The 18,755-nt window shown below is 38.7% G+C and overlaps 1 pseudogene; it reads left to right on the plus strand.

Annotated features, from left to right (window-relative positions):
- The first annotated feature begins 10,319 nt into the window (after nucleotides 1-10,319).
- Nucleotides 10,320-18,227, plus strand: LOC138305781 (uncharacterized; annotated as a pseudogene).
- Nucleotides 18,228-18,755: the final 528 nt, after the last annotated feature.

Consider the following 18,755-nt stretch of genomic DNA (forward strand, 5'->3'; position numbering starts at 1 on the left):
CTTTCCCCAAGGATGTTTGTGGCCAAATTTGGTTACAATCCATGTAGAACTCGAGGACAAGTAGCGATTTATAGAATATACCTCTATTTCCCACTATTGGGCACCCGCCCCTCCTGCCCCCGAGGGACCAGAGCCAAAATTTATACAAGTTCTGTTCCCATCCCCCCAAGGATGTTTGTGGCCAAATTTGGTTACATTCCATTCAAACTCTACGACAAGTAGCGATTTAAAGGATTTACCTCTATTGCCCCCTATTGGGCCCCGCCCCTCCTGACCCGGGGGGATCAGAGCCAAAATTTATACAAGTTCTGTTCCCCCTTCCCCCAAGGATGTTTGTGGCCAAATTTAGTTACATTCCATTCAGAACTCTATGACTAGTAGCGATTTAAAGGATTTACCTCTATTTCCCCTTTTGGGCCCCGCCCCTCCTGCCCCCGAGGGACCAGAGCCAAAATTTATACAAGTTCTGTTCCATCCCCCCAAGGATGTTTGTGGCCAAATTTGGTTACATTCCCATTCAGAACTCTATGACTAGTAGCGATTTAAAGGATTTACCTCTATTTCCCCTATTGGGCCCCGCCCCTCCTGCCCTCCGAGGGACCAGAAAGCAAAAACTTTATACAAGTTCTGTTCCCCTTCCTCCAAGGATGTTTGTGGCCAAATTTGGTTACAATCCATGTAGAACTCTATGACTAGTAGCGATTTAAAGGATTTACCTCTATATCCCCATTGGGCCCCGCCCCTCCTGCCGCCCTGGGGGGTCAGAGCCAAAATTTATACAAGTTCTGTTCCCCCTCCCCCAAGGATGTTTCTGGCCAAATTTGGTTAATAATCCATTCAGAACTCTATGAGCTAGTAGCGATTTTAAAGGAAATGTTGACGGACAGACGGACGCCGGACGACGATACGACGACTGTGGACGGCCGACGACCATGGACATAAGCTTCACCGGCCCTTCGGGCAGGTGAGGCTATTAATTGTCCAAAATGTTATTCCAACTTTTGCAACCGTGGGTTGAAAATTACTCACTTATAATATGGTATAATTATCAATCTGATTGAAATACAGATCCCAATAACAATCGTTCAATAGAGATCTGAGAATAATCCAATTAGGGTCATGTTCGAGATGACCTCGCCTTACCACGTGTAATACAGATCAAATGCATTTTCTGCACGTTGTTCTGTCAATTGACAACGCCATTTCGCCCCCAACTACAAATACAATTAGCTTTATGTGCTCTATGGGGGCGAGATGACTACGTACCACGGAAGATGATTCTGACATTATACCATAGAGAGACTTGTATCGACATTTGAGATTTCACTGCCAAATTTTGCCAGCGGCAATTTGATTGGTCATTTACAAAGGTCACCTGGACATGACCCCTAATGGGGGTTTTTCTCAGATCCTCTTATCTAACGTAATGATAATAAGGATCTGTATTTTAATCAGATTGTATAATTATGTACATTTATGTACACCTATGTCGCTTGACTAAAAAGACCCACAAAAAAAAAAAAAAAAAAACTCCTCGATACAGGTAAGATATTTCCAATATCTGACGAGTTCATAAAATTAACACGCATATAATATTTATATAGAAACATGTAACAGCAAAAATGTATTATGAATCTTTGCACGTATGTCGCTGATTAATAACAAGAGGCCCAGAGGGCCTGTATCGCTCACCTGGTTTGTAATGCCTAGGAATGTTCTGAATTCAAGTTCATTGTTTCTTTTCTGAATTCCCCTATTAGGCCCCACTCCTTCTGCTCCAGGGGGTCAAAGCCAAAATTTATACAAAATTCTGTTAACCCCAAGGATGTTTCTGGGCCAAATTTGGTTAAAATCCAAGCAGAACTATATGACTATTAGCGATTTACAGGATTTATCTCTATTTCCCCTATTTAGCCCCGCCCCTCCTGCCCCCAGGGGGTCAGAGCCAAAATTTATACAAGGTCTGTTCCCCTTCCCCCAAGGATGTTTCTGGTCAAAATTTGGTTACAATCCATGCAGAACTCTAGGACAAGTAGCAATTTATAAGATTACCTTCCCCTATTGGGCCCCACCCCCCAGGGGGTCAGAGCCAACATTTATACAAGTTCTGTTCCCCTTTCGCCAAGGATGTTTTGTGGCCAAATTTGGTTACAATCCATGCAGAACTCTTAGGACAAGTAGCGGATTTATAGGATTTACCTCTATTTCCACTATTGGGCCCTACCCCTCTTGCCCCCATGGGGTCAGAGCCAAAATTTTATACAAGTTCTGTTTCCCTTTGGCCAAGGATGTTTGTGGCCAAATTTGGTTACAATCCATGCAGAACTCTAGGACAAGTAGCTATTTATAGAATTGACCTCTATTTCCCCTATTGTACCCCGCCCCTCCTGCCCCCGGGGGGTCAGAGCCAAAATTTTTCCAGGTTCTGTTCCCCTTCCCCAAGGATGTTTGTGGCAAAATTTGGTTACAATCCATGCAGAACTCTAGGACAAGTAGCGTTTTATAGGATTTACCTCTATTTCCCTTGTTGGGCCATGCCCCTCCTGCCCCCAGGGGGTCAGAGCCAAAATTTATACAAGTTCTGTTCCCCTTCTCACCAAGGATGTTTGTGGCCAAATTTGGTTACAATCCATGCAGAACTCTAGGACACGTAGTGTTTTATAGGATTTACCTTTATTTTCCCTATTGGGCCCCGCCCCTCCTGCCCCCGGGGGTACCAGAGCCAAAATTTATACAAGTTCTGTTCCCTTCCCCCAAGGATGTTTCTGGTCAAATTTGGTTACAATCCATGCAGAACTCTAGGACAAGTAGCAATTTATAAGATTATCTCTATTTCCCCTATTAGGGCCCCGCCCCTCCTGCCCCCAGGGGGTCAGAGCCAAAATTTATACAAGTTCTATTTCCCTTTGGCCAAGGATGTTTGTGGCCAAATTTGGTTACAATCCATGCAGAACTACTAGGACAAGTAGCGATTTATAGGATTTACCTCTATTTCCCTATTGGGCCCCACCCCTCTTGCCCCCATGGGGTCAGAGCCAAAATTTATACAAGTTCTGTTCCCCTTCCCCCAAGGATGTTTGTGGCAAAATTTGGTTACAATCCATACAGAACTCTAGGACAAGTAGCGTTTTATAGGATTTACCTCTATTTCCCCTATTGTGCCCCCCTCCTGCCCCCGGGGGGTCAGAGCCAAATTTTTTCCAAGTTCTGTTCCCCTTCCCCCAAGGATGTTTGTGGCAAAATTTGGTTACAATCCATGCAGAACTCTAGGACAAGTAGCATGTTATTTTATAGGATTTACTAGCGGTCTACTTCGATTTTTCCCCTATTGGGCCCATTGCCCCTCCTGCTGGAGTCCCAAGGGGGACAGACCAAAATGTTTATGACAAGTTCTGTTCAACAGGCCTTTCCCGCGGATCTGAGCATTTGGCCACATTTGGTTACAACGCGCTTAGACAGCCATACTCTAGCCTCGGGGAAAGTAGACGTATATTCGACCGATTCCCTATCTCCCCGAGTCCCAGGCGGGACAGGTGTCGAGCAAAACGCAGCATGGTCACCGCATTCCTCGCAAAATTGACGCAGTGACGGTTGAACGAATTTGGTTCACATTGCAGTCCTCTTTTCGAGTCTTGACCCTTCACGGCCACAGTACTGACATAAACATTTTCCGTCTACAATTGTTCTCATGATGGCCGTACCTCTGGCAGTTACGGCACCTCAATGGATTAGGGATGTAGACAGTGACATTGTAACGTTGGTATCCAACAGTTACGCTCTGTGGTAATGTTGGTGTAGCGAATGTTAAGATAAAAGTGTGTGTTGGGACCAAGCTTCCACTTTTTCTCGTCATGATGCGTTTAACATGAGAGACCGGAATGTTCTCCTCTTGAATCGTGAACCTTCGGGCCTTTCTGTAAACGAGAAAAAAAAAAGATGAGAATGCCCGACAAGTTCCGAATGGCGACACATGTGTGCACTAACATATATAAATAGTCGACTTATTCATGGTATATTCGTGATTTTTTTTATCATAAGACGAAATAATATCATACATTTCAAACTTGCGTTCATCAAGATGTACAGTGACATTTATGAGTAATGATGCTGTTCTAATAACCTCCTTGTAATAACATATGTAAGGTATATATACGCTCCGAGATCTAAATAATAGCGACCACTCACCAAACGTGTTACTATATAAAACATGTTAGAGACCAGGTACAGTTGCATATCGCACATCTACCCTGTACTCACTCAGGAAATCCATGCAAAAGCTCTAAAACATTTTATTTAGCACCCACGTTTGTGTTATGGAATTTAATAAACTTCATTTTCTTTAAGAGTATGATCAATTTGCATTTTTACATTGAATGGTGTAAGAACACTTCGCCAATATTTGTAAAAAAAAATAAATATTTGCTATGGGTTTCCGTGTGAGCGATAGGGACACAGGATTTTTATAAACTCAAAATAAAAGGTCATCGTTTTCATTTAATACCTCACAGCAGCGATATTTAATCCTAAATTAGAATTTCTTGATCACAGCTATACAGATTGAGGAGAAATACCGATCTTCCCACCGTGTTAGTTAATTATAGGGCTATTTGTTGGAAACAAAACTCAGATATTTTTTATAATAATTTTAAAATTATTATGTCATATGGCCAGAGTGAAAAGTACAATTACGTCATAATTAGACCAAAAAAACTAGGTAAGTTGGAAGATGCGGTCGATCATCACAATCTCTGTATCTACCTGGTACTGTATGTTCTTAATTTCTAAAAATATAGCAAAATATTCGTTCTAAATTTAGAAGTGAACGCTTCAAATAATTATCCGATGGAACAGATCTCATTTTCACACATATGTAGATTTGACAAATTATTAAAATATATCTCATTTTCACAAATATATAGATTTGATATAACCTTAAAATAGAAAAGACGGGATGTTTTTCAATACTGGATTCAGAGATTAGGTTATTATTTAATATAATATTTAAAGTATCCTTTCTTAACATAAGAAATCATGGTCAAAAAAAAAAAAAAAAAAACATCTCGTGTATCTACATGTATGACCATCATTACATTTATTGGCTCAGTATTAAATGTCACAGTACTTGTGAGATATAAACAAAGTCAAGGAAAAGAAATCTAACTACAGGTTCCTTCTATGGGTTTGAAATTTTAACTAAAGTTTTCAACGTATTTGACGACCCAAAAACATATATATACAGCTTGAAATAATCAACACTAATACATATTTTTACACACATTGGAATTGTTTTTGTAAATTTTGTCCATTTTCAAAGACCTATGTACGCAAATACCTGTTTTTGTACAAACTAGTGTCATTTCGTTTTTGTCACGAGTTTGGTGAAAGGAGCTTCCTTCAGATATACCAGGCGGGTGTTTTTTTCTCTTCCTCGGGCATGTCCTTTCGTTTTTTCAATAGAGTACTTCGAAGTTTAGCTACCTCCGGAGCGAGATCCGTGACCACGGCCTTACCACATCCACGTCTGAGTTCTCTGAAAGCTTGTTGGAGTACGGTGTCACGATCCACCAGAGACATAAAACGAACTATGATGTTTTTGTTATTCTCGTCATCTGTGGGGGTGGGGAGTCTATGAATCGCCTCGAAGAGAATGGAGCCGGCATAATCTCGGTCTAACTTTAGTTCGTTGACGAGAAATTTACGAAACACTACATTAGTGTCCTTTGGTAGTTCATTAATCTTACCGGGGATCCCCCTCACGATGAGATTCCATTTACGCCCCCACGATTCTAATTGGATACGTTTATTGTCTATTGTGGCCATTTCCTCTCTTATCGTTGGAAAGTGAAGATTGTGGATCTCGTTGATCGCATCATTAGCCCAGGTCGCGGATGCTTCTAACGTTACAACACGTTGCTCCACTTCTTTTATCTTTTCATTTGTTTTTGCAAATTCTGCCGAGATACTCATGTGTAAGTTTTTGAAACACGCGGAAATATCCGCAAAATTGGAGCAAGCATAATCAGGAATTCCAGTAGAATTTGCTGGCCCGGACATATTGTAGGTAAAGTGACCCTGATAAACTGGTTTAAACTGGATAACACAGGTGCGACAGTCACCGTCACAGCGACACAGGTGTGTATGTATACGCGCTCACACGGGCTATAAATAGCACACAAAGCCAGATAGTGAGTCGAAAGAGAAAGAAAAACGTTTATATTTCCTTTTTACGTGGACAATTTTCGTCAGAAACGTATACAGTTTGATTAATGGACAGGTTACTCACATTATTAATTGTTCCACAGTGTTTTTTCTTCAGTGTAGCTTCTAAAAATCACAAATTATCGCTGAGCGAACTTTCACGTGTCTTCCTTAGCTGAACATACCGGAAATCTCCTGGTTTCAAGAATTGAGACGAAATAACTTCAACTAAAACAAAACGATAATAATATAAAAGTAGTCATGATGTAATAAAAATTGAAAAGCTGACTATATAGAAACAACATTTTCTTGTATTTGTTTCATTAATGTTTAGATATGCCTTTCAATAAAGGTCCCCTGAACTATCCTTGAATCTTCAGATTTCTGCTTTCGCATGGTACAAATTTAACAACGTAACTCAAAGTCAGCTATCATTAGACCAGTTTACGACAAAGTAAAAACTTTTGTCAACTGAGTGCTCGTTCGGAGAACAGAATATATGTGATGAACTTACTAGTGACAGAATAGATCAGAATATATTGTGATGAACTTATTGGTGACAAAATAGTTTTTGGAGGTAATTCTCCAAAAGTGAGAGAAGATGTCATGAAATTGGGCGATTTATCAAAAGCTATTGAGATTGGTCAAAACTTAGGAGTATGCTCAAGAGCAGCTAAAACAATGTCTGAATCATCAAGCAGCACAGTCCACGGTGTACATTCATCCTCACATACAGATAAACGTGAAACAACACAAGCATCAACAAACAGCCCTAGAAGGGACCAACGTAAACAGAACAGAAAGAAGAAGCAACATTGGATTAGACCGAAAACACAGTGAACAACAACGTAAGAACTGTGAGAGAGTGCACACATATACAGAGACCTGTCCTGCTTAAGGGAGACAATGCCAGAAATGTAAAAAATATCCAATCACTTTGCCAATAAATCTAGGTCTGTAAATGAAATCAATGTAGCTGGTAATGAGTCTGCTGAATCTTCAGATTTCTATGTTGACACTATTACCTCTGATACTAAATCTACCAAGCATTTGTAGTAGTCAAGGTCGGCCCCAACCATTGTCCCATGAAGTTTAAACTAGACACAGGTGCTCAGGTAAACGCCTTGCCTACGAGTGTATTTGACAAAATTTCCCCTACCCCAACATTTGCGAAACCTATAAAGCGTTTGTCCGCATATGGTGGAAGTTCGTTACAGAGTTTCGGGCAATATGTATTAAAATGTCAGTACAGAGATCGTTCAATCTTATCATGTTTTTAAGTTGTTGATGTTCAATCTAGACTACCCCAATTTTTGGTTTTAACTCATGTTTAGGCCTTAAACTCATTAAAAGAGAATAAAGGTTAACCTGTCCAGCCTAATACATTCAAGTCGATGATGGACTGACAGGACAGTTGATCTTCTTTATAATTTTCATTACAATTAATATTAATTTTGTTTGAACTTGAGTGTTGAGTTGAACTGATTGATATATATTGAATTGAATGTCATAGTATTCAGTAATGTTGTTTTTATGTATATAGAATGTTTATTTCTATCAAATACTATTCACAATTTCACTATAAGATATAAATTGTTAGTAAAGAATATTTATTGGTGATAGCTTCAATTTAGATTATGAATTGCATCAATTTCCCACAATATCAATTCATCTAGGAATAAGGATAGTTATTGGACCTTCCTGGACAATGAACTTTAGTGATGATACCGATGATTTTGACCTCTTGGACATCGAGTGAAATGGAAGGGAGATGTAGTAATAGTTGTGTTATACATTTGACTATGTTTTATGTTAGAGTTGTCTATCGTCGTTGATGTGCTGTCCGCTTGATCAGCTTGACCAGTCTACACCACAACAATGTGCTGAAGATCCACATTTCTGCTATTTGAATCAGAATTGTGAATTAACTCTGTAAGAAAACCATGCTTACTTTTACCAAATTCAAGGGCAGATGGCATTCACTGGACGGAAATGGTGCGATTTTGTAGTGTGGACTTGTTCGGCAGTACAATAAAGACTAGTGGTCAGAAATGGCTTACAAATTTAACCAATTCTACAAGGAATCTTTTCTGTCTGAACTTTTCAGTAGACAGGTTTCTCGTGGTCTGAAGCAACATATTGGTACAAAGTTGGTTTGTCTGTTTGATTAATTAACGTCCTATTAACAGCTATGGTCATGTAAGGACGGCCTCACATGTTTGTAGTGCGTAGCGTGCGTGTTTTGGGAGACTGCGGTATATTCATGTTGTGTCTTCTTGTATAGTGGAACTGTTGTCCTTTTTATAGTGCTATATCACTGAAGCATGCCGCCGAAGACACCAAGCAACACACCCCATCCGGTCACATCATACTGACAACGGGCGAACCAGTCGTCCCACTCCCTGTATGCTGAGCGCTAAGCAGGAGCAGAAACTACCACTTTTATAGACTTTGGTGTGTCTCGGCCAGGGGACGGAACCCAGAGCCTTCATGTGACCTCGTCATGATATATAGGAAGGGTCTCGAGAAGGGTCTTGTGACCTTAATGTGACCTCGTCATGATATATAAGAAGGGTCTCGAGAAGGGTCTTGTGACCTTAATGTGACCTCGTCATGATATATAAGAAGGGTCTCGGGGAAAGGTCCCGGAAGGGCCCCAGTGCCCCTAATTTACTACTACTTATACCGTGTTTTTCATTTAAAAAAATAAATCCGTACAAAACGGTGCTTGTATTTTAATTTGCATCGAAATCCATCACCCCAGCCCGGTATTACCCTCTCCGAAATCTCTTATTTATTTCAAACACTTTTTTTTATTTTTAGGAAAAGAAAGATATCTGGTATTTAACACGTACTATTTTTTTTTTCACGTTCGGTGCTTGTATTTTAATTTACATCGCTCCGGTCGGGTCTTACCCTATCCGATCAATTCGTATTTTCTAATTTATTTCAAACACTTTTTTTTATTTTTAGGAAAAGAAAGATATCTGGTATTTAACACGTACTATTTTTTTTGTGTGCGTTCGTGTATTATGCAGTTATCGTTACATATGTAGGGATATATATATATATATATTTATCTTGATGTTGAGAGAAGAGTTACTTACCGTTAATCTAACATCTTAATTGAACACTTACTATATTAGCCCCATACACTTTATTTTTTCCTTAATGAACCGTTTATTCGAGAATTATGTTTAATATAACAGTCAGTCAGGTCGAGTCCGTATTCCGGACTTTAGTCGTTTTCAAATTTAGAATGTCCGAAATGGCGGCGCTCGGCGCACTTTTATTGCCACTAACGTGGTATTGTTTACAGATATCCGAGGAGACCAATTCATACTCGTACTATTTTGTAGAATGAACGATGTGTCTACAGAAGGGAGATTCACCCTCTGTCATGACCATAGCCGTTAATAGGACGTTAATTAATCAAACAAACAAACAAAAAACTGTGAGGGTTTACAGATTGACCAGCCTGTGATCGTTATCAAAGACTGGAGGAATCGTTTAACAGTTTTTGAAGATAAGGAGATCATTATCTACCCCACCGACAGTATTAACTGCCATAACTTACCATCCAGCGTGACGGCATGTGTAAGTTTTATATTAACACCGCTTAAGGTTCAAGAAGTCTGGTATTTATGTGTAAATTTTCGACATGTACCTTATATTGAAGTGACAGAAGCAATATTATCTCTCACATGAAACTCCCACTATTTAAACTATTGTTGTTTTCATATAGTAGACTGGTATGGTTTATATAAGGTTTAGATAAGACTGTCTATGGTGTTTTTTCGGTCTGTAAACTCTATACAGTTAATTCTTGTTATTAAAATTTCCTGTAAAACTTTTGCTCTCAAAAATAGATTGACGCCACAACGGATATGAGGATGTCACAACGAAACATGGATGGATTGGATGGATTGCCTTTGCCGGTAAATATTATATACACTAGTATCATTTAATTCTGACAACAGCTAAAAATGAACTATTTAATATATTAATGTATGAAATGTATTTAATCTTAAACTGTTTATGTCACAGGATCAGAAGGCGTGTTCCTTTGCATCGTTGACATCTGTATGGTATGTGACCATTAACAGGAAGAGTCAACAACATCCGTTGGTGGACTCAACCCTCGGTAAGTGTGTGACATGGTATTTTGTAATTACATGTATATTAACGAAAGTTTTCAGTCATAAATTGATTGATTATATATGAGCCGCCGGCTGGGATTTAGGTCCTTAACTTCTAGCCAATGAAAAGGGAGAAAAATGGGAATTCCGTCAGACGTAATATTTTTGTACTATTTCCATTTCGCGCGAAAATGGAAATCTCACTTGCGTCATAAAAACGAAAAATACTCTTGATATGTCTATTTATGCATATACCTCAAATAGTTATTCCGAAACCTTGTATATGTCAGTTAATTTCTCAAACAATAACATTGGCCGTTAATGTTAATAAAAGTATTTAATCAACAGAAAATATCGAAGCGAATGGGGTTTTCCCGTTTTCTGCAGAACACACTTCCGGTAGTTTGTTTACATTCGCTACGAAGATGTGACAGAACGAAAGTGTTGATTGTAAGGCATGGGGAAGTTTACCATATCTGTTCCACCAAATTTTAATGTTGTTGGATGCGATAGTGAGCTGGCGGCAGAGATAGATACCGATTTTAGCCATTTTTTTCCCATCTACGAGCCGGGGAAATAGTACTGATGAAGCACATGTATCGAGTCAGGTTAGCGGTGATCATCAGTTCCAGGAAGATGAGTGTGATTTCGACATTGGAAGTGATGAGGAGGACAGCGAACAGTACTACGGTAAATCAGTAACACACTCACCTATTTTAAATACCAGAATGAGAATTTTCGTCAGAAATGGTAGTGAAAGGGATATTGAATCTGATCAAGAAACATGTATTAGTGGTGACGATAATTTTGAGGATGATACGGAACAAGAGTGTGACATAACTCGTATGTGTAGCAAGGGTTGCCAAGCAAAGTTTCGAAATAGTGACTTTGTGGAGAATAGACTTAACATACAGGGAATGGACAGAGATGTCAGAGACATGTTATATAATAGGCCAGCTTCAGGCGTGTGGTACAACACAGTATGGATGGTGTATCTAGGCCTAACGTGAAACGACATCGGTTTGACTACCAGTTCCAGAACACAAATATTTGTAAGTCATGTTTCCTCTACATCAACAACATCAATGGACATTATCTAAAAAATATCAGAGCCCATTTTATTAAGCATGGTGCGGTTCCTAGGATACATGGAAACACAGGGAAAAAGCCCAAGAATGCTGTAACATATGACCATGTACAACAAGTAGTACAGTTTATTTCAAGGTATGTACAGTGTATTTATGCACATGATGTAATGTATAGTTATAACGCAATGTCCTCCTATAAACTACAGTATTCGTAGATGAAAAGCAGAATATTCAAATACAAATGTACTCTGTACATGCAGAATTAATGAAATGCTCTGAATTATTAATTTCAATTTTTATTTGATTAAAGCAAAAGTAATATTACAAATCATAGACTATTACATTATAAATCACTTGTCATTAAACTTCAAAATTTGACATAGTTTTTTTTTCATCCGTTAGGTATGCAGATGAAATGGGATTGCCTCAGCCTGCTGCCCCACGTGGACGAGATAGCTTTCCGCCAATTTATTTACCTGGCAGTGATACTTATATATCTGTTCATAAGAAGTACACTCAAGTTTGTCTGTGAGTATTAGATGAACCTCATATCTGGTATTTATTAATACTAAAACTCTTAATGAATAAATGTCACCATATACCCATCCTCGATACCCCAGAGGTTCCGATCACTTACAATCTCTATACCCCTGAACTATCTCATAGTAAAATTGAGAAAAAAATCTGAACCAATCACAGGCCTGCAAAATTTCCTTTGAAGACTACAGAGAGAGTGATGCCCAACTTCAAAGCCACACAGTCAACAACAGTGTATCATTGGACAGCTCTTTTGATGTACAGCAAAGGACTAAATTGTATAACCTGTTCTGTTATGTTGCCTACAGTTTTACCATGAGATAGTCCATAGGTGTAGATATTGTAAGTGATTTGAACCCCTGGAGTATCGAGGATGCCCTATACCATATATAATAAAAAATTATATTACTGTATCATCCTTAGTGTGCTTTTGTTTACTCAATGGCTAGAACACAATATCTTTTAAAATTTTTGTTAAATTGTTTAGGCATAAGAATAATAATTCAAATTTACTACTCTATATCGTTTCGCACAAACATGACTCTTAAAGATAAAATGATGGAATCTCTTTTATCTTCAACAGTGAAACAGATGTCTTTCCGAGACAACATTCAGGAGAATTTGGCATCAGTGTCTCCCTCATATTCAATTTATGTCCTGTAAGACTGATGTTTGTCACAAGTGTGAATCCTTCAGGAATCGCATACAGAAGGTATGATAATTATTGCTATGCATATATGCAAAGTTATTTATAATATCATAATACATGTACTTCCTTGTGATACAGGTACCATGTTTTAACTAAAACAAGAGGCCCATGGGCCTTAACGGTCATCTGACTCATTGCACAAAACAACAAAGTCACAGTATAAAGTATTGGTTAACGATTAATATAAACAATACAAGGAACTCCTTAGTTGAATATGTAAGTTTCTGAAATAGGTAAATGTCATTCGTTGAACAAACTTGGTAGCCCTTCATCCACATATGGTTGTAACCCATTTACGGATTTTAAAGCCAAATTTCAGCAAAGCTTCCATTTTGGACATCCGCCATACTATCCCCATGGGTCTTAGCTCGGTCCTTTATAAAATATGATTGTCCTCACCTAAAGTTCCCCTTCTGAATCAATTAAAACCCCCTATAGACCAATTTTCCTTGAGATCGGAGACTGAAACCTGAAAACAGGAAGTGGGCCAGCGGCCATCTTGGAAAACCAAAGACTTAATGAAAATGTTTGCATGTTGTTCGGCATTAATTTAAACCCCTATAGACCAATTTTCATTGAGATTGGAGACCAAAATCTGAAAACAGGAAGTGGGCCAGCTAACATTAAGAAAATTTGCCCTTTTGGGGCCCCACACCTCAGCCCCTAGGGGTCGGACCAGACTCATATATAAAATGCGATTGTCCTTCCCCAATGATGTTTCACACCAAATATGGATGAAATCCATCCAAGGATGAAGGACTAGTAGGATTTTTAAGCTTAAATTAAGAAAATTTCCCCTTTTTAGGCCCCGTCCCTCTGTCCCTAGGGGTCGGACCAGGCTCATTTATATAAAATATGATTGTCCTTCCCCAATGATGTTTTACACTAAATATGGATAAAATCCATCCAAGGATGAAGGAGGAGTAGGATCTAGCTTAAATTAAGAAAATTTGACCTTTTGGAGCCCCGCCCCTCTGCCCATAGTGATCGGATATATTTCATTTATATAAAATATGATTGTCCTTCCCCAATGATGTTTCACACCAAATATGGATGAAATCCATTCAAGGATGAAGGAGGAGTAGGATTTTAAAGCTTAAATTAAGAAAATTTCCCCTTTTGGAGCCCCGCCCCTCTGCCCCTAGGGGTCGGACCAGGCTCATTTATACAAAATATGATTGTCCTTCTTCCCCAACGATGTTTCACACCAAATATGGATGAAATCCATCCAAGGATGAAGGAGAAGTAGGATTTTAAAGCTAAAATTAAGAAAATTTGCCCTTTCGGGGCCCCACCCCTCAGCCCCTAGGGTTCGGACCAGGCTCATTTATATAAAATATGATTGTCCTTCCCCAATGATATTTTACACCAAATATAGATGGAATCCATTCAAGGATGAAGGAGAGAGTAGGATTTTAAAGCTAAAATTAAGAAAATTTGCCCTTTTTTGGGCCCAATCCCTCAGCCCCTAGGGGTCGGACCAGGCTCATTTATATAAAATATGAATGTCCTTCCCCAATGATGTTTCACACCAAATATGGATGAAATCCATCCAAGGATGAAAGAGGAGTAGGATTTTAAAGCTTAAATTAAGAAAATTTGCCCTTTTGGGGCCCCGCCCCTCTGCCCATAGTGGTCGGATCGATTTCATTATATATAAAATATGATTGTCCTTCCCAAATGATGTTTCACACCAAATATGGATGAAATCCATCCAAGGATGAAGGAGGAGTAGGATTTTTAAAGCTTAAATTAAGAAAATTTCCCCTTTTGAAGCCCCGCCCCTCTGCCCCTAGGGGTCGGACCAGGCTCATTTATATAATATATGATTGTCCTTCCCCAATGATGTTTCACACCAAATATGGATGAAATCCATTCAAGGATGAATGAGGAGTAGGATTTTAAAGCTTAAATTAAGAAAATTTCCTCTTTTGGAGCCCCGCCCCTCTGCCCCTAGGGGTCGGACCAGGCTCATTTATATAAAATATGATTGTCCTTCTTCCCCAACGATGTTTCACACCAAATATGGATGAAATCCATCCAAGGATGAAGGAGAAGTAGGATTTTAAAGCTAAAGTTAAGAAAATTTGTCCTTTCAGGGCCCCACCCCTCAGCCCCTAGGGTTCGGACCAGGCTCAATTATAGAAAATATGATTGTCCTTCCCCAAAGATATTTTACACCAAATATAGATGAAATCCATTCAAGGATGAAAGAGGAGTAGGATTTTAAAGCTAAAAATTAAGAAAAATTTGCCCTTTTTTGGGCCCCATCCCTCAGCCCCTAGGGGTCGGACCAGGCTCATTTATAAAAAATATGAATGTCCTTCCCCAATGATGTTTCTCACCAAATATGGATGAAATACATCCAAGGATGAAAGAGGAATAGGATTTTAAAGCTTAAATTAAGAAAATTTGCCCTTTTGGGGCCCCATCCCTCAGCCCCTAGGGGTCGGACAAGGCTCATTTATATAAAATATGATTGTCCATCCCCAATGATGTTTCACACCAAATATGGATGAAATCCATCCAAGGATGAAGGAGGAGTAGGATTTTAAAGCTAAAACTAAGAAAATTTGCCCTTTTGGGGCCCCACCCCTCAGCCCCAAGGGGTCGGACCAGGCTCATTTATATAAAATATGATTGTCCTTCCCCAATGATGTTTCACACCAAATATGGATGAAATCCATTCAAGGATGAAGGAGGAGTAGGATTTTAAAGCTTAAATTAAGAAAATTTCCTCTTTTGGAGCCCCGCCCCTCTGCCCCTAGGGGTCGGACCAGGCTCATTTATATAAAATATGATTGTCTTTCCCCAACGATGTTTTACACCAAATATAGATGAAATCCATCCAAGGATGAAGGAGGAGTAAGATTTTTAAAGCTAAAATTAAGAAAATTTGCCCTTTTTTGGGCCCCATCCCTCAGCCCCTAGGGGTCGGACCAGGCTCATTTATATAAAATATGATTGTCCTTCCCCAATGATGTTTCACACCAAATATGGATGAAATCCATCCAAGGATGAAAGAGAAGTAGGATTTTAAAGCTTAAATTAAGAAAATTTGCCCTTTTGGGGCCCCACCCCTCAGCCCCTAGGGGTCGGACAAGGCTCATTTATATAAAATATGATTGTCCATCCCCAATGATGTTTCACACCAAATATGGATGAAATCCATCCAAGGATGAAGGAGGAGTAGGATTTTAAAGCTAAAATTAAGAAAATTTGCCCTTTTGGGGCCCCCACCCCTCAGCCCCAAGGGGTCGGACCAGGCTCATTTATATAAAATATGATTGTCCTTCCCCAATGATGTTTCACACCAAATATGGATGTAATCCGCTCAAGGGTTAAGGAGGAGTAGGCTTTTTGTATAAATAGTCTTACGCACGACGCACGGCGGACGGCGCACGGCGGACGGCGGACGGCGCACGACGACGGACGAAACACGATGACAATAGGTCATCCTGACCTTCGGTCAGATGACCTAAAAATTCTTATAAAATGAAATAAGAAATGAAAATCAAAAGAAGGTTTTGTGAACAAAAGAAATTATTTAATTGTTTGAAATATCTTTTAAGCAGTGATATTTTGTTGTGTCTAAATTAGTCAACTTGCTAAAAATGAAATATTGTAAAATATAAAATATGTTTTGACAAGATTTTGGTACATTAAAGGCTATCACAGAGACGGACAAAATGGAGGCCACTACAGACTTTGCTAACCACATATCATCAGCTCAAATGGAGAGAGATTATTATCGAGAAAGATGTCAGGCTGCTATTGCAGGTCTCCGAAATCACCCCAAGTCACATGTTGCTATTCCTCCAGCGTCCCTAGACCTCGATGATGTCCACTACACCTTTGATTTTGCCCAGAGTGTACTTCTACCCACCCATTGTAGACAGGAAGGTGCTTTGTACTTCAGGTAATTTTGTTTTATTAAATGCAAACTGTACACCTATATTTGAGTTGAATGAGAGGAAATCATTCAGTGACTGTGTTTTTACATTTTGAAGTAGTGATAGAAACAATTTAAATTCCTTGCAGATGTTTAATATATTTTCATGGTAGATCAACCCACATAGGCAGTTATAAAGTACTGTCCGTAGGTCAGAGATTTTTTTTCTTGGTATTCTAATTTTTCTATATCTCTTAAAGCTGGCATATCCTGTAATAGTCCTGTCCATTTACAAGATGTAAAATAAACCAAAGTAAACCTATGTCATAATTTGTTTTGTAAGAACTTATTTAATTAGTATCACTTTCAATATTTCTGTCCTATAAAATTCACCATCATCAATCTGATATATTTAACACTGGATCATGCTTTCTCTCCTGAATTAATTAAGTTTTATGATAATATACTATATTTCTTAATTTTCAGATCTCCATATAAAGCCAATCTGTTTGGTATTTGTAATGATGGCCGCACATTACAGACAAACTACTTGTTTGGTGAGGATCAGTGCATAGGTCTAGATGGATCACAGAGCCACTCAGCCAACTCTGTGATATCAATGCTTCACCATTATTTTGAGCATCATGGGGAAGGGGAAAAGACGGTTTATCTTAACGCAGATAATTGTGGTGGACAGAACAAGAATCAGGTATGAAACACATTCAACTGAGGTATTGTGATAAAACATGTGCAACCCTGGTCAATATAAGCCACAATATACTGCTTGGTTAGAACTTCTCTATAGAACCCAGAGGTCCCGAGTTCGAACCCTTGAAGAGGCAGTGATTATGTTTATAAAAAAAATCATGTGCTCTGTTTGTAATTATTATGTAAATTAACATACTCAATTTATATTGTATTAATTTCAGAACTTATTTTGTAGTACTACATATTCTTTTTTACAATACATTGAAAAGTACTTGTGATGTGACAGCAGTGTTAGACTGTCAGTGCACACTGCATACAGTGGTATATTCATGCAGATTTTTGACATGGCTTTCCAGTGATGTGATTAATACAATCATCACAATATTACCGGTATTAAACTGTAACCTATAAGTCTCTGCCTCCAAATGACTTTTTCTTGTAAGCATTGTGATTATGTGCAATACTATTTTAACAAATATCCACATGTGACGTGTCCCACCCCATTTTATGATAACAGATCAATAAGAGTGTTGGTTCTGCTTTGTACCATGTAGTTCTATTTGTATGTTTTAATTATTCAGGTTGTCACAAGCTATCTCGCATGGAGGGTCGCAAATGGTTACCACAAAGACATCCATCTTCACTTCATGAAACCATACCATGCTCGATGTCTTGTAGATGGAATGTTTGGTATTGCCAGAAGGAAAATTCGGAGGAATGATGTTGATAGTTTGTCTGACCTCAAAATGACCATTGATGCGTCATCCACACATAACCAGGCAGATGTTTATAGCGAGCTGTCTCCAAACTCATGGATATGGAGGGACTGGAAGCAGTTCTTTAAACCTGTTTTCAGAGCTGTACCTGGGATTACCAAATATCACCACTTCCACTTTTCTTCAACCAATACAGGTACATTGTACTATTGTTTTTTGTTTTTTTGTTTTTTTACATAAACACAAAATTACAATATAAACCTTAACTTATTGTTTACCTAGAATAGCAAGGTGTTTTTCTTGGTTGTCAATTTTAAGATAGTTATCAGGCCGGAGTGGCCGAGTGGTTACATAATGTAAAATGTCCTGATATATATATACCACACGTCTTCAGGTACTAAATGATGGTTGGTGTTTTTACTCTGGATACTCCGGCTTTCCACCAGGAATTAATGTTAAAAGGATGTTTAAATAATCAAACAAAACCAAATAAGGTTGTTATTACTCTACTGAAAGTATTTTAATGTGTATTTTGTTTTCAGTCAGAGATTGTTGTGAAAGTCGGAAGACAAGGCGTTGGTGGAGATCACACAGTTGTGAGACTTACTGCACGCAGAGAGGATAAAGGAACAATACCTAAATGGCATTGCCAGTCTAAGCTCCTAGCATCAGATATAACAAGGTCGTTCTACTCAGACACGGAATCGGGCACTATTCTATATATAATAACAAATACCATAGAAGCTTCTTGTAAAGGATCACTTCTCA

The sequence above is a fragment of the Argopecten irradians genome, chromosome 13 (genome assembly GCF_041381155.1).
Source record: "Argopecten irradians isolate NY chromosome 13, Ai_NY, whole genome shotgun sequence".
Classification (NCBI taxonomy): Eukaryota; Metazoa; Mollusca; class Bivalvia; order Pectinida; family Pectinidae; genus Argopecten; species Argopecten irradians.